At 45.9% G+C, this 21226-nt stretch overlaps 1 protein-coding gene across 8 annotated transcripts in view; it reads left to right on the top strand.

The window, feature by feature from the left end:
* PRR5L (proline rich 5 like) overlaps positions 1–21226 on the top strand; it is a 150872-nt gene that overhangs the window by 78507 nt on the left and 51139 nt on the right. For all 8 annotated transcript variants that reach the window (XM_037522450.2, XM_054699268.1, XM_054699265.1 and 5 more), the window contains one exon: positions 3644–3771. The gene's annotated coding sequence lies outside the window, so the exon portion shown is untranslated. The remainder of the gene's footprint in view (positions 1–3643; positions 3772–21226) is intronic.

The following is a 21226-nucleotide window of genomic DNA, read 5'->3' as shown; positions in this document are numbered from 1 at the left end:
TTCGCGGGAAGGCTGGAAACTTTTCCCAGGCGCTCGAAGTCTGGGGCGGAGGCGAGCTGCGGGTGTGCGCGCCTCGGGGTGACTCACCCCCGGGACCCCGGGGGTGTGAGTGGGGAAGTTCCCCGCCGGGGCTGGACCCCAGTGGCCGGGGTTGCGGAGCAAGTGAGCAGGCGGGCAGGGCACAGCCCAGAAGAGGGGTCGGGGAGGGCTGGGGTAGGGGCTTAGGGAAAGCGTCCCATTTGGGGGCGTCTGGGTGGGGCGCCCCACGTGCTAGAGAATCCTCTGATCGGGCTGCAGGCGGGCGTGGAGGACTGGACCGGCGACCACCATGCTGGGGGCTGGGGCGGCAGGGCCAAGTCGAGCCCCCTGTCCACCTCCGGGGGGTGAGTGACCCCCGTGGCTGCGCAGGGTCGGAGGGGGCTGCTGCCGATCGATCGCGGGACCCAGGCTGAGCTAGGCGAGCGAAAAAGAAAGTTTGCTTGTTTGTCTCGTTCGCGCTCGACCCCAGGCAAATCTAAAGGGCTGCCTCTCTCAGGCGCGGGCGACTGGACGCCCCCAAAAGCCTGTCTTTTCCAGCCCTGCGGGCCTTTCCGGAGGGCAGCGTGGGAGGGGAGCCGGGGAGGGCGCCCGCTTTGTCCTGCGCGCCCTGGCCGTGCGCGCTCCGCGGGCTGGGCAGGCCGGGCGCTGCCCGCTGGCTACCCGGCTAGGCCCTGCGGCCCCGGCGCCAGCTGCATCCCCTTCATGCCCATCTTTCCCACCACCCCTGGTTTGGGGAGACTTTCCCCTGGGAGCCTACTGTGCACGCCTAGTCCTGGCCCAGGGGCCCGGACCCTCCCTTCCCAGTTATTTGCTTCTATTCTTAGGGGTGGCTGCGGGTTTGGGGAGGGCTGGGGGTGAGGTGTGGGAGGCTGTGTACTTGCAATCTGTGCTTCAGGAATCGACTGAGGGGTGTCTCCCATGTTGGAAACAGGGTTTCCCCCCCAGTTCTGCCCAGCCCCTGCGCACAGTCACATGCAGCTGCCTCTTCCCCCGCCGTGCCAGGAGCCCGCGTTTTGTTTGTCAGCAGCAAGGCGGTGAATATTTATAGACACCGCTGCAGTCCTGCGGTGTGCAAGGTTTCAATTACTGCGATATGCCTCGCAAGACCCGAGGCTCACGTGTGGCCACTCCATAGCATGTTCAAAGACCCGCATGGAAAAAACTCTGGGCTGGAGTCTCAGGGCATCCTTGCTTGGGCGGAGCTCTGGACCTGTTGCCCCCAGGACACGTGCACATCCAATGACCCATACAAAGGACTGAAGCAGTCAGGATGCCAATGGCCAGATTGCCTCCGTTCTTTGGTGTCCCTCCCCCACCAAAGGGCGCTGGAGGGTCAAGCCTAAGACCGCCCTTTTTCACCTTCTCGGGGACCCTGACCACTGTGGTTGCAGCCTTCACATTTTGTTGCTCTGTATTGTGCAAAATGTCATAGTGTTGTGCTCTGGTAAGTCACTCTCAGGATGAAAGGCGTGTTACTGGCAAGGGGAGGTAGTAAGTGGGTGAGGAGGGGAAATAGAGCTTGCAGAAATGAATTTAGCCACATTTTAAATTTAGCTCCTGCTTAGGTTCCTAATGCAACTGTGAAAGGTGCAATGCCCCACTCTGGTGTGTGCTCCACTCTGTGTAACCTGTGGCTTGGTAGACTCTGGCTTGCAGTGGGGAGCCTAGAATTCCACCCAGGATGCTGCTGTGCAGAGAGATTTCTGTAGAATATAGCAGATAAAGGAAGGATGATTCGTCAATGCAGAGTTGCCCTGAGTCTTTCTAATTCCAAACATTGTCCCTTCATTATTTTTGTTTCTGATGGTTTTAATAGCCAGAACCATTCATAGTGTAAAAAAGGAAAGGCATTAGGAATCAGCTAGTCTAACTGGCTCTTTTCTCAAAGAGTTCGTTTAGACTAAATTGTTCAAAATGACAACTATTTCTTTGCCACCCAGAGGATAACGAGATGCATATTTATTTTAGTGGATAAGTTTTGAATCATGTTCTGTGTTTGAATGTTACAAAAATGATCCTTTATTTAAAATAAGGGCAGGGGTGGGAGGCAAAACCTCTTCAGACCTTATGTCTTTCAGTTTACAGTAAGAGATTTTGATATCATTGTATGATAACATTGTATAATCTGCACCAAATTGATGATGAAACACGCACTGTTAAATTCCAAGTATAGTCGGGGGTTTATAGACGGAGGCTTAAAGAACACAAGTTATGGGCCTCCCCGGTGGCGCAGCGGTTGAGCGCTGGGTTGCGAAGCTGCCCGCGGCCTCTGCGGCGCCGGTTCGATCCCCGGCTGCTTCCCGGCCACCGGCGGAGGATCCCACATGGCGCGCAGACCTCTCCTGCCGCCCGCTGCTCCCCTCAGCAGTGTACTTCGGTCCTTCTGCCTGCTCTGCTCCCCGCTCTGGCTCTGGTGAATTCTCTCACCCTCCCGCGCTTCTGACTGTACCCAGTGCATGTATAAACAAAACAAACAAATAAATAAAAAAAAAAAAAAAACTTTAAAAAGAACACAAGTTATTTGTGCAAAGTCACATACAAACACAGAGGGGTAGAGATGAGAATGGATTCCAGATCTATTACTCTGTGTTTGTCCTGCCAGACAAGCTTGTCATTCCTCAGGTGTTCATTAGACCCCATATAGACTAGTGGCTTCCTATTTCTTTTTTTTAATGTCACAAAGGAGCTTGATTATTGAAAAATAGTCCATTCTTTAGAAAATTGTTATATTATCTGAGATTTTCATGCTGGCATTTCAGACCTAAATGGCATACTCTTTAATTTGTTCATGGACCTCATGTGCAACTTTTAAATCATTTTAACACATTAGGGACTCTGGATTTCTCAATTATTTCTCCATGTAAGGATTTATAGGTGTGCACGTGTATATTTTTGTTCCTTTTATCCTGTTCTTGTATAAGGCAAAATATACTGAAATCTTTCTTGAATTACAGTGTTTTTTCCTTTTAATCTTTTTTTCGCTATTTAACTAGTACAGAATTGTTTTGCATGTGAGCCCTTCTGAAAGAGCCCTGCAACATTTAACATTCCTCATTAAAAGTTCCCTAGATTTCCCATCCATATACAAACTATTATACAGATATTTGTTAAAAGCAAAACTTATAGAAAATATTATTTGTTAACAAGTCCATGTGAATTAATATCTTCATTGCTGGAAGTTGGGAATAACATATTTTGTGGATTTGGTATGAGGTATGGGGTTTGGAATTTGAGAACAGAGAGTGGCACCCTTATGAGCAGAAGGTGCTGTTATAAAAGGAAAGGGTCTACTTTGGCACCAAGAAGGGACTTGGGAGTATAGGCAATGCCTGGGGCATCAGAGCTGAGTTAATTCATGATTTGACGGGGGCTAGGGATCCAAGGTTTACTTGGAAACTTGTTCAGTTAAAAGACGTAAGTCAGCCTGTTTATTGGGCAAATCCTGTCAACCAGGCACAGTTATGAAAATATTATTTGAGCCTCCCAACAACCCTGCCACAGAGATAGTCTTTCCTGTATTTTATGATGTGAAAATATAGGCTCAGAGAGGTTTGTTATTTTGCTCATGTCACACAGCATCAGCTTAAGCTCTTTTTCTTTTCAGTACATTTTGATATCACCCTTGGAGGCCTTCCCTGAAGAACCCAGAAGGTCCTAGTGGTTCACCTAGAAGTTTCTGGATCAGAAGTCATTACTAGAACATCATGAGAGTTCTGAGTGAAGCAACAGGAGGTAGGTGGACAATGGAGGCTCAAGGCATAGTCTGGATAATTCTGACAGTAGTCATTCCATCAAAAAAGGAGATGCTGTAAATATGTAGTAACTATAGAACATATTCACAGGACATAGAGAGTTGTTAGCATTGGTCTGGCAGGGGTAGTTTTCACAGTGCAGAGCAAGATCTGGTGATTGGCATGTCAGAGGAGGTGCCCAGGAGAGGAAAGGGGTGAGCAAGCACCTCACCTTCTTAGGAATGTGTCTGTTGTGAACATGCCTGGTTTGACTCGCTGGGTTATAGTTGACATAAACTGGGGAACCCATGAGAACTGATTCCATTTTAAGTGGATTTAACTCTTTAAGGTAACAATCACCAGTCTCTCCTTAAATATTCTTTTCTTATACTTTACCAATTTATGGCCTTTGTCGATCAATCCTTGGATTTCACTTAGAGAGTGGGAAAAAAAAAAAAGTAAAGGTTAGTGATTACCTAAATTGGATTAAGTTCTGTCTAGCAAAGTTTAAAGAAATACCGCTTGCTCTCTAATTACCATCAACTAGGAATTTAAACGGTCTATTAAATTTAAGCTGACTTTCTTTTTTTTTTTTAACCTCCTGACAATTCCAACTCTTAACTAATCCTGAGGTTTTTGGAGGCTGGCTTTTCTATATTCTTCAAATGTGAAGAAGATATTCTCCCTTACCCCCTCTCTTTTAAAAATATTACATTTCTGCAGCAGGATAATATGATATCATTATGTACTGGCTTCATTAAAAATGAGAAACTGGGCCTCCCTGTTGGTGCAAGGGGTTAAGCACAGCGCAGTGAAGCCATCCGCAGCCTCTGTAGCAGGAGTTCGATACCAGGCCTGCCAGGGAGCTACCCACATGGCACAGCAGACCTCTCCTGTCTCATCCCCTCAGCAGTCAGTCTGCCTGTTCTGTTCCCCACTCTGTCTCTGGTGAATCCTCTTACCCCTCACCCCTCTGGCCTATACCCCAGTTCTTGTATGCATAAATAAATAAATCTTTAAAAAAAAAGAGAAACTGATAGTGAGGTTCAGTCAGACTCTGGAGAGCAAACCAGTTAACTGAGTGATTTGTCAGAAATTTAGGGATACCTGTGGAAGCTTTTTGGATGGGTGCTTATTTTCTTCTGTAGTAAAGGAATGGGCTTAAAGTGAAAATTATCTACCTCTACTTTGTGTTTGATCTTTGAATTACCCTTCTAAACAATATAAGGGTTCTTTATCAAAGTAGATGGTGGGTGTGCCTGGGAGTCCAGACTAGGGTGAGCCAAGTCAGATACCAAGGATGTCCTCCAAAAGTTTAGGGCATGATCCTGAGAGAGAGCACCTCATCCCCACCCTGGTCAGCTTCTAGGTGAACTATGCCTAGAAGCATTCTGGAGAGCAGTTGAAGATCTTTCCAGAAGATCTTTCTCCCTCCTTTGACCACAACCTATGGGAAAACCTGGTTAACACCTATCCTTCCCACCACCCAGACAACAGATCATAATTATTTGTATAGTTTACTCTGTGTGTAATTATGTGTTCTAGAAAAGCAGGTATTTACCTCTCTAGGCTTTCGTTCTTATTCCCTCTCCTCAATTTTGAGGTATACAGAGAATAGTTCCCCCACATACTTTCACTGTTCTGCTTTCACTTTAGCTGGTCACCAAACACCAGCAACACCCCCAGTTTCTTGTTTCTCTTCTTACTTGTCCTAGAACTTTATCCAACTTTGCTGGCCCTTTTTGACCCAGGCGGTGTTTTGTGTTTTGTTGAAGGCATCTGAAACAGCAGTTAGATTTCTAGCAAATACTAGGATTAAGGAAACCACTTCAGGTTCCTGGGGCACTCAGGTGCATCAGCTCAAGCTGAGCCTGGGAGAATACCTTGAGAGGATTTGTTCTGTCTTCTTCCCAAGGACTGGGGGCAAAACCCCAGCAAGTACTGTGATGTGTGTCTGTATTGTTGTGAACTAAGCTGTCTCCAGCCCTGTCACAACCTGCTCCATGACCTCAGCTGTATAAATCCTCGTATCAACCGGCATATTCTTGCCACTTAACTTTAAATACTCCTTTGGAACTGGTTCAGCATCATTCCCCAGGTGTCTTTGGCGGAGACCACATCAGCCGAGGCCACCATTTTGGAGAACTCTGCTACTGCAGGCGGGATGCTCGGCGTTCACACCTGTGGGAGCTGTGTGGCCATTTGTTGTGAAATATCGGGAGACAGAATTAGTGGGTAAACATGGTAATCCTTTGTGGTGTTTGTTCTGAGGTAAATTTATAAAAATTCATAACCCACAGAACAATAGATTCCTTTCAGTCTTCAGAAAAGCCTCTAACACACTCCATAATATCAACTATGCACAGAAGAGAATTGTTGAAAGGGCCCACTCCTTGGTCCTCATTGGCATTTTGGAGACCAGACAGGTCAGAGAGTTGAGGTTTGAAATCTGATCTCGGGTCTGGCAGAGGCTGGCTATTTGATGAAGAGTGTGTTGCTAGATTGCTCTAGGGCTTAGTTTTCCTGTCAATAAAATAAGATTGGCCCACTCCTAAGATTCTTTTCTAAAATTCCCTCATGACCAAGGAAGCATGGTCTCGAATAGTGCTTCTCAAGTGCTTATGAATCACCTGGGTACTCTTCATTAAAACCCCAGGATCTGATTCAGTGGGTCTGGGCTGGGTCTGAATGTCTAATGCATTTCCACATGATCATAATTCTGCTGAATCTCACTTCACAGTTTATAGCTTGGCCCCGGAGCCCAGATCGTATTTCTTAATCTTGGCCCTATTGATATTTTGGGTTAGATAACTTGTGGAGAGAGCTGTGTGTTACTGTAGGATGTTCAATAGAGTACCTGGCCTCCCCACCAACTTCCTGTAGCACCTGTAACCCCTCCCTCTCCGCCCCCTCCGATATGACAACCCAAAATGCCTCCAGATACTGCTGAACACCTCCTGAGGCAAAGGGGAGGCTGCAAAGTCACCCCGGGGAGACATTGGTCTAGACCAGTATTAGCAAGACTAGTAGATCAGAATCACCTGGAAGATGCCTAGAAAATACAAATTTCTGTAGCAAACCTCAGACCTAGTAAATGGGAATCACCAGATAACAGCCCAGAAGTCTCTTTCTTTAATAACCCAGTGATGGAGATGGAACAGGGTGGTCCCCAGGGAAAGGTGCCAGGTTCCTTGCCCCACCCAAGGAAGGCACCTCCCTTTTCCCTGGAGACCACCCTGTTACAGTGATAGCCTAGAGTTTTTTGCTTTGAAATTCTGGATAATGCAAGCCCTCAACTTGAGTCCTGGTGCTATCCTTCCATAGCTGTGGAGCCACAGGCAAGTTGCTTAAATGCTCTGAAGCAGAAAATTCACTTCTAAATTGGGGGTAAAAATGGTGCCTAGTGACCAGGAAAATGAATAACTATAAGAAAGTGAAAATCAAAATCAACAAACAACTATGGACCAGAGACACTCTATGGGGGGTGGGGGGGCGGGGAGGGGAGGGATTGGGGTCAAAATAAGGGGGTTGCAATTGTATGGGGAATATAAAAATAAAATTTATTTTAAAAAAATGGTGCCTAGTTCACAAGGTTGTTGGGGAGATCAAAGGGTATGGCATGGGAATGTGCTTCAGAAACTGTAAAGTTCTGTGCAGGTGTTAGTGGTGAGTGCTATACCACAAGGCTTCAGAGGTTTTATTTTATTGGTTTAATTACTTTATTTATTTTTCCCAGGACTGGATTTATTTTCCCTCAGGCCTGCTTCAGTGACCTTCACACTCTTTGCCCATCATTCCTTCAATCCCACATTTACAAACTTTTCTCCACTTTCCAACACAAGGGTCTCAACCTGGTGGCCTGTGGGCCAAATTTTGGCATCAGATGTGTCTGGTTTGGTTAGGATTGTGTTTTGGTGGGGGGATTGCTTTTCTGGTATTTTAAATTGGGAGATTTGACTTATAAACTCAGATTTCCAGCTTTTCTTTTAAAACTAAAAGGTTGGTCTTCAGTTTGCCACAGTCCCCACTGGGCCTTCTTGCCACATTCCTTTCCCTGCTTTGGCCCCCTGCAGGCATCAAATTTGTCATCCCTGCTTCAGACTTTCCTGTCCTGGCCTTTAATCACTACTAAATTACTATTCTCTCTCTCTCTTTTTCCTGTAATTTTGGTAGGACCATATCCAGCTCGTCTTTGTGTCCAAGGTAGTAGGTACTCACTAGATGTTTATCCCAATGTGATATTTTCATCCTATCCTTGCTGATCACAGACAGAAAAGAATATACATTGAACTTTGAAGGTGCTTACCTATGAGGGCTTATTTTATTTTCCTCAGATTTCCTTTCCAGTCTCCAGTGTCCCTATTCCTTAACATCACAGACAAGAAAACAGAGAATCCATCTTTTTCAATTGACCTTTCATTAACTTTGGTAACTCCAGGAGGCGATTTAACCTTTTTGCCTCAATCTTGTCTCAACTCTCCATGCTCAGTTGCAGCCCTCTGCCTTGGGCTGCGTTTAAAACATGACTTTTGACTGTTTCCTGCAGGTACTTTCTTCTTTGCCTTCTCTGTTCACTCCTGGGCCCCTGGCATATGATCCGTCTTCTAACATTTGATTGTTGAATGGACTTGAGTTGAACCCACTGTGAAATGATCAGATCCCACAGCCCCTTCAAGTCTCTGACCTTGCCATTCAGTGCTCTTTCCACCTGGTTTCCACCTGGTTATCCGGTTATCTTTTCCCTTCATTTCCTTTTCTTATGAAGAAGCATTTCATCCCGCTCCTGCAGTGGAGAGTCCATGTTAATAGCTAGCTCATGTTCAACTAGGGCTCATTTCCCCACACTGAAAACTCCCGTTGGCTGCCAGACAGTAGCTTTTGACCGCTTCGTCACCCACCAGGGTTATTTTTTATATATGTCCAAGGCAGAAATGTAATTGTTCACGTAATGGTCAGTCTCGGCTACCACCGGTGTCTAGACTTTTCTATTTATCATCTAGCCGGCACTACAGTCACTTCGGATGGCATTTATGGGCCACCCCCAGTTTGCACTGGAAGAAACTTAATACTTAAAGTGGGGCTTATAGCTGAAGCAAATAAGATATGTGGTTATTCCTCCACTGTTTTGCTTCACTTGAACCAAAGGAGGGAATTTTTCTGGTGATTATACAGTGGTTTGCAGGCCAAGGTGGCAACGATGATGTGATGAAATAATTACTTCCAGGTGGATCTAAATGGTCAGGCTCGGAATCCTGTGGACATTGAGCGATGACAATTATGCAGAGATAAAATAAACACTGCAGCTTGCATCCTGTTTGTGCTAATATTTGCTGTTGCACAAATTTGGACTCCTGGACTTGCGTCTGCACTTGGTTTCCAGTGGAGCTTGGAGAAACTTGTATCATTCTTCCTGTTGTGCCTTTGTCATGCTTCGAACTTGACCCTTGACGTTTTCTAGTTTGTAGGAGCCAGTGTCTGTCTCTCCACTGGCTTTTGTCTCCTAAGAGGAAGTTTCATCCTTAATTGAAAACAAACTCATGACTATTCAGCAGGGCCTCTCCTCTGCCTTGTTTATAGCTTCTGCTGGTGAGAAAACATCCCCAGGCCTGCTCGACCACATGGCCCATGCCCACAATCCTACACATCATAATGCTCAGGTGAGCCCATGCTCAGTAGCCCTGAAGAGAATTTTCGGGCCCCTTAGATGTGGGAGGGCTGGGCCTCTCTGGTGGCTCAAGGGGTTAAGCACGACACTATGAAGCTGTCTGAAGCTTCTGCAGCATGAGTTCAATCCCCCAGCCGGCCAGGGAGCTACCCACATGGCGCAGCAGACCTCTCCTGACTTACCTGCTGCTCCCCTCAGCAGTGTATTTCAGTCACTCTGCCTGTTCTGTTCCCCACTCTGTCTCTGGTGAATCCTCTCACCCCCCACACCTGTGGCCTGTACCCCGGTTCTTGTATGCATAAATAAATAAGTCTTTTTTTTAAAAAAAAGAAAGAAGTGGGAAGGTTGCACTTCCTGGTGGCTTGGGAATCCACATTTCATTCCATCCTTCAAAAATAATTACTGGGTGCCTTCTGTGTGTCCAGCTCTGCCCTCAACAATGGGATTCAGCAGTGAACCAGACAGAAAGGGACTTTGTTTTTTTGTTTTCTTTTTAATTTTTTTTTTATTTTTATGTTCCCCATACAATTGCACCCCCCTTATTTTGACCCCAAAACCTCCTTTCCCCGCCTCCCCCCCTCCCAGTGTGTCTCTGCTGTTTGTTGATTTTGATTTTTCTTTCTTATAGTTATTCTTTTTCCTGGTCCTTATTTAGGTTTTCTAGATTCCTGCTATGAGTGAGACCATCCGGTATTTCAGAAAGGGACTTTGTTGTTAAAGAACTAATCTTCAGCCGGGGCTAGTCAGACAACAAGCAAGTCAACAAACCTGATGACTCCTGCTGGCTTGGCCAGTGTCTTCAAGAAATGAAACCTCCTTCCTTTGAGGGATAGAGTGTGCTTGTGCCTGAATGAGACAGGAAGCCGTTGGGATGTTTGAGAAGGGAAGTTGTAGTGATGGTGTCTCTCAGCCGTGCATGGGGCAGAACTGAGTGCTGTTTTCGAACAGAAGACTGGGGAGTTCAGATCCTGGAATCTGATAGGATTTGACTGTTGGCAAAATGGGACTTACAAGACCTACCTCGCTGGTTCAGGGAAGAAATGAACAGAGATGACACATGCAAAGGCCTGACACCATCACGGCAGGCCTCTGATACGATTATATTCCTATCAGCAATGCTAATAATAGTCATGACAAGCAATTGATTTGCAAATGGTAGCACCACTTTTGAATACCTACTTCTGACTTGGTTTCCATCCAGGGGGCCAGAGTGGGTTTGTGGAGTTCAGATCTGATCCCTTAGGCTGGTTTTGGTGGGTTGTTTGCTGTTTGTTTCCTTTAGAGAAACCACATGTGCTGCTGGCTTGACCTGTCTGAGGAGTATATTTAGGTGATTGGAATACAAAGGGGTGCTTGTGGCTTCACTGAAGAGTTAATGATGGGGTGAGAGTGAGATTAGACAGAGCTAGTTAGTTAAGAGACTGGCCAATAGATGATGTGGCAGGTGGGAGCTAAAGGATCAGCTGAGGGCTGGCTCTGGGTTTGTGCTGTCTTGGGATCTAATCCATGCCTAGTAGGGGTGCAATGCATAGCTGGTGATGCTCAGAGTTAATCATGGCTGTCCTCTAGGCCAGACTATTAATTAACTGGTAGGTCAGCAGAGCTGGGGAAGTGAAGGGACTTGCCCAAGGCCACAGTGAATGATTCATGTAGACTTATATTACCCCAGGCTTAAGTCTTGGGTAAAAGGTTTGAGAAGACTGGTGGTCAGACTGTGATGGGATGAGGTCATAAATCTATAGGTTGGGTCCATAGTCAGCGCTGTGAATTAATTGCCTGATGATGTCATGTTTTTTTTTTTTTTTTAATTTTTGATTTGGGGCTTCTCTTGGAAAAACCAGGTCTGGCAAAATCAGACTTACATTCTGAAATGCAAAAACCAGATTGGATTGAGTAGTGACTGCCTCCTTGAGCCTGGGCAGTCATTGTGATGTCCCAGGCATGACTCTTTTGCCCACTATATGATATGTGTGCAAAGGAAGGAAAGAAATGGGGCCTTCCTTGCATCTTCTTTTCTTACTAGGGTTTGTCTTCTGGCCCATGTGTCCCTATACAAGGCAACACCTATTGTATTATCAGTGCTGAATAAATAAATTTGTGTTGAATGAACGAATAGATGGATGAATGAATGACTGATAATTGATAGAACACTGCACCTGGGCTTAGAAGCTAAGTTTGAATCCTGATGTCCTCCAAACAGCTGAATGACTTTACACTATCATAAAACCTTTATTTTTTGTCTTTGTTTTTTGAGGGGGGAACTGGAAGTCACTAATGTCTATTTGTTTATTTGAATAAATGCTACACTCTCATGTTTCAAAACTCAAAAGGGTTTATAGAGAAAAGTCTTCCCCACTAGGTCCTTGCACCCCACTCCCTTTCCTGGAGTGTTACCAGTTTCTTCTTTTTTTCTTAAGATTTGTTTTTTATTTATGCATACAAGAACTGGGTGTAAGCCAGAGGTATGGGGGCTGAGAGGATTCACCAGAGAGAGTGGGGTGCATAACAGACAGATCTACTGAAATGTACTGCTGAGGGGAGCAGCGGGCTAGGCAGGAGAGATCAGCTGCGCCATGTAGGTTGCTCCCTGGAGGGGTGGGGATTGAATTCATGCAGCAGTGGCTGGGTATAGCTTGATAGTGCCGTCTTTAACCCCTGCGCCACCAGGGAGGCCCCGTTACCAGCTTCTGATTTGTCCTTCCAGAGATAATTTTCACACATGTAATGAATGTCAGTGCTCCTTTCCATCTTTCTTACATTGGTGGTAGCATAACACACACAGAAGCCTACTTTAGAACTTTAATACACTGTCATTCAGCATATCCTCCAGAGCGCTTCCAACCAGGATAGCAAGAGCTTTCTTATTCTGTCTTAGAGCTGCATGGGATCCCAGCATATGGGATACTGCAGTTCACATAGCCAGTCCTTGGGTGCTGAACATGTAGGTTATTTCCACCCCACTGCTGTTATAAAGAAGGCTGCAGTGAAAACCCTCGTCACATGTCACTTGACATGCCTGGAGTAAAATTCCTGGAAGTGAAATTGCTGGGTCAGAAGGTACAACTTTGGTCATTTTGATAGGTCTTGGAAAATTTCCCTTTGCAGAAACATCCACCAACTGATCTCCATTCGGCAATGTGCGAGCGTGCCTGTTTCCCCACACCCTGGCTGTTATATTTGCTGTTTTGTGGAACCTATGAGGGTTTTCTGAAGAACACAGTATTTTACAAAAATATTAATACTACAATTTTTGGAATCCCCCACTAGGGGCCAGGGAGTGATCTAGGTTATCTCGTTTAATCTTACCAATGATGGAATATGTTATACCCATTTGACAGATTCAGAAAGTTTGAGTATCTTGCCCAGAGCACCCAGCTAATAAATTGTACAGACTGAGTTTGAATCCAGGCTTATCGGATTTCCATGCCAGGATGTTTTCATATGGTCGAGTCCTGTGTAACTTTAGGTGTCTGTAGTCTGTATTCTGTACTGACACTTGCTACAGTTCCTGTGTCTTCAGCAGTAGTAGCTGGTAGGTGGCTGGTTCATTTCCACATAAAATATTTGTGGATGTACCTGAAATAATTGAGATGATCTCTGCCCTTTTTCAGAGGAAACCAGTGTTAGGAACATCATAAAAACAATAACAAACAACTTTGTCTTCCTTCATTGAGGTAGATTGTGACAAGACTTATAAAGGAGATGGCAGGCTACCTATAGGATGATGTAATCTAATCAATTGTGAGAGGGGAGGAAGCTCTCTCTGAGCAAGAAAAGGACTGGTGATTGAGGGTGTGTGGGTTTGAGGCTGGAGGAGTAGATGGGAAGTATTTCACACAGAGGACACGGCATGTGTGAGGGTCCTGGGGCAGAGAGGAACAGGAGGCATTGAAAGAAAGGAAGACCAGTGAGCTGGTATGCAGAGTGGTGACAGGTTAAGGATCTGAGAGTTCTACTCTCAGAACTGTGTGGAGCCTTTGAAGATATTGAAGCAACATGGTGACTGAGTTGGGCTCTAGCGGTTATGTTCTTGTGCCAGCACCTCCTCTCATAGCACGTCACCTCAGACAAGTTAAACACGTGGCACCTCCACTTCGTTCTCTGTAAGATGGGCATTGTAATAGCATGCAGGGCTTTTGAGTGTTATGTAAAATATGAAATACAGAATATGTTTCAACTCAGCACACAAGTACACATGGATTATACACATTTCCCCAAAATGCATAGCACTCTGATATTTTCTATTCTAATCTATTTCATTTAAATCCTTTTTGGTTAAAGCCTCCCCCCCCACCCAATTCACTTTAATAAGATGGAGATAGCATATGTCATGTGCTTGCTCTGTAGTTGAAACTCTGGAAAGAGTCCTTCTGTCATCATCATTGGCCTCATAGTGGTCATCTTAATAAAAAAAAATATTCTAACTGCCTTTAGATACTCAAAAGACTAAAAATGCATCTACCATTTGACCCAGCAAGTCCATTCCTAGGTATTTACCCAAAGAGCACAAAAACAGGAAACCTGAACTATGTTTATTTTTTTAAGATTTTATTTATTCATGCATACAAGAGCTGGGGTACAGGCCATAAGTGTGGGGAGTGAGAGGATTCACCAGAGACAGTGCAGAGCAGAACAGGCAGATCTGCTGAAATATACTGCTGAGGGGAGCAGCAGGCAAGTCAGAAGAGGTCTGCTGCACCATGTGCGTAACTCCCTGGCCGGCCAGGGATCAAACTCGTGCTGCAGAGGCTGCAGATAGCTTCATAGGTTGCATCTTAAACCCTTGTGCCACCAGGGAGGCCCCTGAACTATGTTTATTGCAACACTATTTATAATAGCTAAGATATGGAAACAACCTAAATGCCCCTGAGTGGATCAAGAAGATGAGGTATATATACACAGTGGAATACTACTCAGCAGTCAAAAATGATAAACTTTATCATTTGCAGCAACATAGATGGAGCTAGAAGGGATTATTTTAAGTGAAGTGAGCCACAAGGAGAAAGGTAAATACCAGATGGTTTCACTTATATGTGGAATCTAGAGAAACCAAAAGGTCAGACAAGACACACTGTAAGACTGACCCTTGAAAGCAGACCTCGAGCCTGAGACACTCAGGAAGGAGTGGGAAGAGGAGGGACAGGAAGAATAGAGAACCAGGGGGTGAAGAGAGTGCTGTGGCGTGTGGTGTAGGATGATGGGCTCTTTGGTGGTGGGAAAACTATGGTAAGGGGAGAAATCCTATATTGTGAAAAAATAAGCAAGGATGTTTAAAAAATAAAAAGAGAAAGGGCTGGTAGAATTAAATGACAGTATCTAAATCCAGCTGTCGGCTTCTGTGCTCATGTTCCAGAGAAGAAGTTCTGTGTTGGGCTCCCTGACACGGGACCAGCTGAGTGACAGGAATGTGGGCTGTCTCTGGTTTCCTCGGGAACTGCCTTCTGGTGTTCTGGGCAGTCACATCAGACTGTGCTTACTTTTCTTTGACTTCTTTGTTATTTACTCTCAGAGTGGCTTTTCCTGGAAGCCTCAGAGCCTTTATAGGGCACCCACTTCTCTAATTCTAAGTTGTAGCAAGATTCAAGTTCCCTTTTCAGCATCTATGTTAGAGCCTCAGGGGAATCCACTTGCATTTCCCACTAAGGGCACTGCTTTCTTCCCCCGTGGCCCCTCCCCTGGAGGCTGGAGGAGAAAGCAAGGCACCATATTCTTCCTCTCCCAGAAACACATCCTAGGTCTTGAGTGCAGAGGTTTTCAAAGAAACTCCTGCGAGGTGAACCTGGGAGATCAAGACCAGTCACCAGCACATGATGCCCCCAAACATGACCAGCTAAATCATTTTTCCAAGCACATTTTCTTCAAAGTTAGCTGTGTTGGTCCCTCAGAAGAGAATACTGTGGGGTTTTTGTTTGTCTGTGTCTTTTTTAACTCAGATACTTGATGAAGACCTTTTCGTAGTGATGGTGGTGGTGGTTGGGAGCTGAATTGTGTCCCACCCTAAACTTCATATATTGAAGACATAGACTCCCCAGTACCTCATAATGTGATTGTATGTGGAGATAGGGCTTTTGAGGAGGGGATAAAGTTAAAATGAGCCTGATGTCCTTAGAAGAGGAGGGAATTTGGACACAGACCAGGATTATGTCCGTGGAGGGAAGGCCATGTGAGGACTTAGTGGTTAGCAGTCATCTACAAGTCAAGGGGAGAAACCAAACCTGTCAACACCTTCATCTCAGACTTTCAGCTCCCAGAACTGTGAGAAAATAAATTTCTGTTGTTAAGTCACCCAGTGTGTGGTATTTGTTTATGAGCTGACTAATGCTGTGCTGGTGGTAATAAAAATAAACAACACGTTGTATTTATCAAGTACTACTGTGTACCAGGATGATCTTGAGCCTTACTTGAATCATCCCATCCATTCCTCATAGCAGTCCTAAGTCACCTGCCTGGTCACACACAGTTAAGTGTGACTTCAGCCAGCATCCGGTCTCTTTGCTCTTGAGCTTCACTGCACTGGTGTCTGGCACATGCACAGTTCCAGGACTGAGCCGGCTCTTTAGAGACCATCTTTCTCAGCATCACAGCAGTTCTCTAAGGTAACTCTTCTTATTCCCATTTTGCAGAGGTAGGAACTGCAGTTTGGAGTGGTCCAAGGTCACGTAGTGAATGGACTCCTTTCTCGTGGCTCTTAGAGCAAATTACCACCAGCTCACTCGATAGTCTAAAGCAACAGATATTTATTCTTCTCATATTTCTGGAGGCCGAAAGTCTGGAATCAGGATGTCACAGGACCATACTCCCTCCAGAGGCTCTGGGGAGGAGTCTTTTCTTTCCTTCCCAGCTTCTTCTGGTGGTTGCTGTTGTTCCTTGGCCTGTGGCCACGCCACTCCAGGTTCTGTGTTTTCACATCCCCTCTTCAGTGTGGGCCGGTGTCTTCTCTTCTGTCTTCAGTCTCCCTCTGCGTCCTCCTTATAAGGATACATGTGGTTGTACTTATGGGTCCACCTGGATAATCTAGGATAAACTCTTTGAGTTCTTTAAACTGAGCCACATCTTTCCCATTTAAGGTAATATTCCAGGTTTGGGGCCTAAGAAGTGAATGTGTCTTGGGAGGGCCGGTTTTTCTGCTGACACAGTTGGTGCCTGGCAGAAGGAGCACTGATAGCAGGTTTTGTTTGACTCCCAGGCCCCTAGTGGGCACCCATCCTTCCGAGCTACAGCCCTGCTGCTTCTCAGCAACTTTCCTGTAGTTCTGGTTCTGGGCTGTAGCGAGGCGGGTGTCCGAGTCAGAGTCACAGGATGAAGCTAACCACAAATGAGCAGGCTCTTGGACCCAGCAGTTCCACTGCTGAGAATGTCCCCTGCAGAAGTGATTATATGGCCCCTAACACTGGTAGATAAACTATTTCTTTGCAGTTGCAAAAACCTGCTAACTACAGAAATATGCAGCCATATGGGACCGGTTCTATCAAGTGTGGTGTCCCCTAAATGGAATAGTTAAGAAACTATGAAAAAGAATGAAGCAGATGAATGTTCAGTGGTATGGGAAGATGACCATGGTGTATGAAGAAAGGAAAAAATACCCTTTTTTTTGTTTAAAGGATTATATGTACGTACATGTGCATGGCTATTAAAAATTAAAATTGAGTTACATTAAATTAAAATTCAGTTCCTCAGCTGTGCCAGCCACATTTCCAGTTCTCGGTGGCCACATACAGCTGGTGGCTACCACATTGTACAGCTAGAATATTTCTGTCCTCTCATGGAGTCTGGGCACAGCTTCTTCCACGTTTAAGTGGCCAGAAAGAGGCCTTTTGCTTTGCATGGTATGGATTTATGCAAACATTTACATTTTTTATGATAAATAAGCAAGTTTGCTATTATCAGAAACAGGCAGTTGCCAAGACAACATGCTATTTCTTCAGCAGGCAATAGCTTATTATCTTTATTTAAGATGTGTGTGTTTATGTGTATGTATATACTCCTTTTTAAGCATGTTGCATAATGAAAATATTTGAAAACATATAGGGAAAAAAAGAATTGCTTGGCAGGGCGCCCATAGCTGACTCGGCTTTGAGGTTAGAAACTTAGTGCCAGGTCTGGTTTCCTGACCTGACAGCTTTCCAGCCTTGGCCAAGTCACAGCTGCTTGGGCTTCAGCTTCCTAATCTGACAGAATCTCTACTCTCCTTCCATGTGGGGTTAAGGTAAGCTGTGGAAGTGTGATGATGTGTGGGAAAGCAGTTAACTGAAGAATATGCTACACAGAGGTGAAGGGTCAGAAAACAGGGTCACAAGTTACCAAAAGCCAGAAGAGACAAGGCCCAATATATTGTGACCACTTTGGGGGCTCAGAGGCTTTGCCATCACCAGGGTGGGGGCTTTTCCAGATGTTGCTGAGGTTGCCAGAAGCAGGGTAAAGGATTGCGGTAGTCCCACTGCTGTCATTACTGAGAGTTTGAAATAACAAGTTATTTTATTTATTTAGCAAGCTCTTACATAGCATTTGCTGTTTGCCAAGGCACTGTACTTTATAAGTGCTTGACAAATATGTTCTCATTTTATCCTCATACAACCCTGAGGCACTCCACATTAGCATCTTGTTTCATGTAGGAGAGAATTAAGCCTCAACGAGGTCAAGTAATTTGCCCAAGATCACACAGCTAGAAAGGAGAAGGAGGTCTACGCAAGATGTTCTGTGCTTTCTCCTTTTATCCCTTCTCATTGCTTCTCTGGTCCTTACTTAATGTGGCCATGGAATTCTTAAACTTTTTTTTTTTAATTTTTTTTTTTAATAGAGGCATGTTTTTTATTTATTTATTTGTTCGTTTGTTTGTTTTGTTTTGTTTATACATGCACTGGGTACAGTCAGAAGCACAGGAGGGTGAGAGAATTCACCAGAGCCAGAGCGGGGAGCAGAGCAGGCAGAAGGACCGAAGCACACTGCTGAGGGGAGCAGCGGGTGGCAGGAGAGGTCTGCGCGCCATGTGGGACCCTCCTCCAGTGGCCGGGGAGCAGCCGGGTATCGAACCGGCACCGCAGAGGCCGCGGGCAGCTTCGCAACCCAGCGCTCAACCGCTGCGCCACCGGGGAGGCCTTGGCCATGGAATTCTTTATGTCAATTTATCTATCTTAAGGGCATGAGACTTAAATATATGAAATCTCATAACTGGATGTTCCTGACTAACTTAATAACTTTGATTCTGACCCAATTTGGTAGGATGATAAGGGGGGTGGACTGTGGAATTAGGCCCATGTAGGCACCAGTCAGTAATTTGTCATTTATTAGCTGTGTGACCTCTGGCAGGTTACTTAACTTCTCTGATCTTCCAATGGGGTTTTCTGAGGGTTGAGCAAGCTTATCTGCTGTGACAGTGCTTGGCACCATGACAGGAGGCAGCTGATGCTGGTTTAGTTCCTATCCTTGCCTTCATCTTTATCTTAAGCAGCAGGCTGAGGCTTGAGGATATAGACATCCGTAAGCCTCCACGCCTGACTTCCAGGAGTTTGCAGAGTGGCCTAGTGTTTCCTACTTCAAAGTCACCGGGCAAGCGTCCCTGTCCTCATGGACTTCACTTTCATCCCCTGTTAACAGGGACCTGCATTGGCACGTCTGGGGGTTCCATCTTACCCTTTTCTGACTTATCATATGTAGGTCAGGACAAGGGTGTGCTGGAGGGGCCAGGACTACAGCAGGTGCATGTAGGGTGCATCCACTTTTCCCTTTGGGCCTCTCTGTTAGCACCTTCAAGGGCTTCCCCTCACCAGTAGGACTGGTGGTGACAAGGACAGTTTTGGATTGTCTTCAGCTTGTTGCGCTCTGAAGGTGGCGGAAAAAAATGGAGTGAGATGCAGCTTCTTGTGGTGTGTTACCCTGTGGCTGGTAAGAGCCCGCAAGAGCTGCAGTCATGGTCCTTTTTTTTTTTTTCTTTAAAGATTTATTTATTTATTTTATTTAAAGATTTATTTATTTATTTATTTATACAAGAACTGGGGCACAGGCCAGAGGTGTGGGGGTTGGAGGATCCGCCAGAGACAGAGTAGGGAACAGAACAGGCAGATTGACTGAAATACATACAGTGCTGAGGGGAGCAGTGTGTGAGTCAGGAAATGTCTGCTGCGCCATATGGGTTGCTCCCTGGCCGGGGATTGAACTCGTGTTGCAGTGACTGTGGATTGCTTCATAGGTTGCATCTTAACCCCTTGCGCCACCAGGGAGGCCTAGTCACGGTCCTTTGGACTGAACATGACCCTGATTTAAAAAGGGCCGCATGGGGTGGGGCTAGACCTGGCTGGCTGCACACACAGCTTGGAGTGGGGGTGCTAACTGAGAAGTCAAGGTGTCAGGATCCTCTGTGCCACATGGCTTCCTCCCCTGGAGTGATTGTTCCTGCCGGAAGCCGGAGGGTAAATACCTGGAATGATCCTTTCTGCTTCCCTGTACAAGTGCCATCGAGTGGGCAACAGCTCCATCACCTCGAGTTTAAGATCCTCGTAAAAGGAGTTAATATCCTGTTATTACCCAGCTGAATTGTACTTAGCAGGCCCGTTTGAAGAAGGGCAGTGGAATGGATGTGTCTGAATGGTGTAACCTTTACTGAGCAAGATAAATCCCAAAGCCAGCAGTTTAAGGATGGTAAGGGGCTTCCGTGGTTTTCTGACTTCTTGGCCTCATTCATTGATTGGCATCGACCTTTATGAATTCCAGGGGCACTTGTGGAGTTATCGGGACCCTCTGAAATTGAGCAGGATTATTGTGACTTCCCCGGGCATATGTGGACACACTTCTCTCCCTGTTAGCTCTTTCTAAGTTTGGGGTGAAAGGGCAGATGACTGAAAAGGAAAAAGGCACACAAGTTTGCTTTCCTTGAAGAAAAAGTGTAAGAGGTGGGACAAGCTGTTCCTTTTTTGGCCCTCGGTCTTCCAAGTTCCCTGTCACTGTGCCATTGTTCTGGACAGCTGCTAAGCACCTCCCACACCCTCTCCTGGATGGCCTTGGGCCCTGTCCTAAGAAGGAGCCTCATTCCTGTGTTTAATTTGGAGGTGGCTGCAGTGGGGACCGCAAAGCTTATTCCCTGCTATCCTGAAGGTTGACATGAATGGCTGGAACCTGTCTTTTCCTTTCAGCACTGTTTTCTGGGATTTCGCAGAGTTAGTGGTAAGAGTCTATCTCTGGCCTAAACCCTAAACTCTTGAGGAAAAAAGTGATTAGCCTCAGTGGTGGTTCCTTTTGTCCTTTGCACTGACCAGCTTCACAACTCAATTTAAGTCATCGATTTAGATTTAGATTCACTAAGGACTCTAAATGTGGAAAAGGCAGGTCTGGAGGTGCTAAGGAAGGAAGAGATTGGTCTACATGGAGATAGTTGAGGCTGGCGGACGTGGCTCTGCTGCCCTGCTGGGCGGGCCCCACGGCTCACTCCACCTCTCCCCAGCCCTGCTTTCAGACTCCGGTGCCCTAAGTCTCCACACTTGGGAGTGCCCTCATTAAGACTGGAACCCATGTTCATTGCAAAGCCACTGCCTTCAACCATGAAGCCATAAAGCCTCCTAAGAACTGCTCAGAGGACAGTAACCTTGAACTCAACCCTGCAGGATGAGTTGGATTTAGATAAGCGGAGAGGAAAAGGAAGGGAATTCTGGGCAAGAGGAGCTTAGATACAGTCAGAAAGCCTGAGAGAGGGATAGGCCTGCTGGTTATCAGCTCCACAGGCAGGTAGCTGGGCCGCCATGTGTCTCCAGTACCTAAATGAGTGCCTGGTGCATAGTAAGTGCTCACTGAATGTTTAGTG

Source organism: Talpa occidentalis, unplaced genomic scaffold (assembly GCF_014898055.3).
Source record: "Talpa occidentalis isolate TD23 unplaced genomic scaffold, MPIMG_talOcc4v2.1 talOcc4.3, whole genome shotgun sequence".
Lineage (NCBI taxonomy): Eukaryota > Metazoa > Chordata > Mammalia > Eulipotyphla > Talpidae > Talpa > Talpa occidentalis.
Note: the sequence above shows the minus strand (reverse complement) of the source record. Positions and strands in the feature narration are given on the sequence as shown.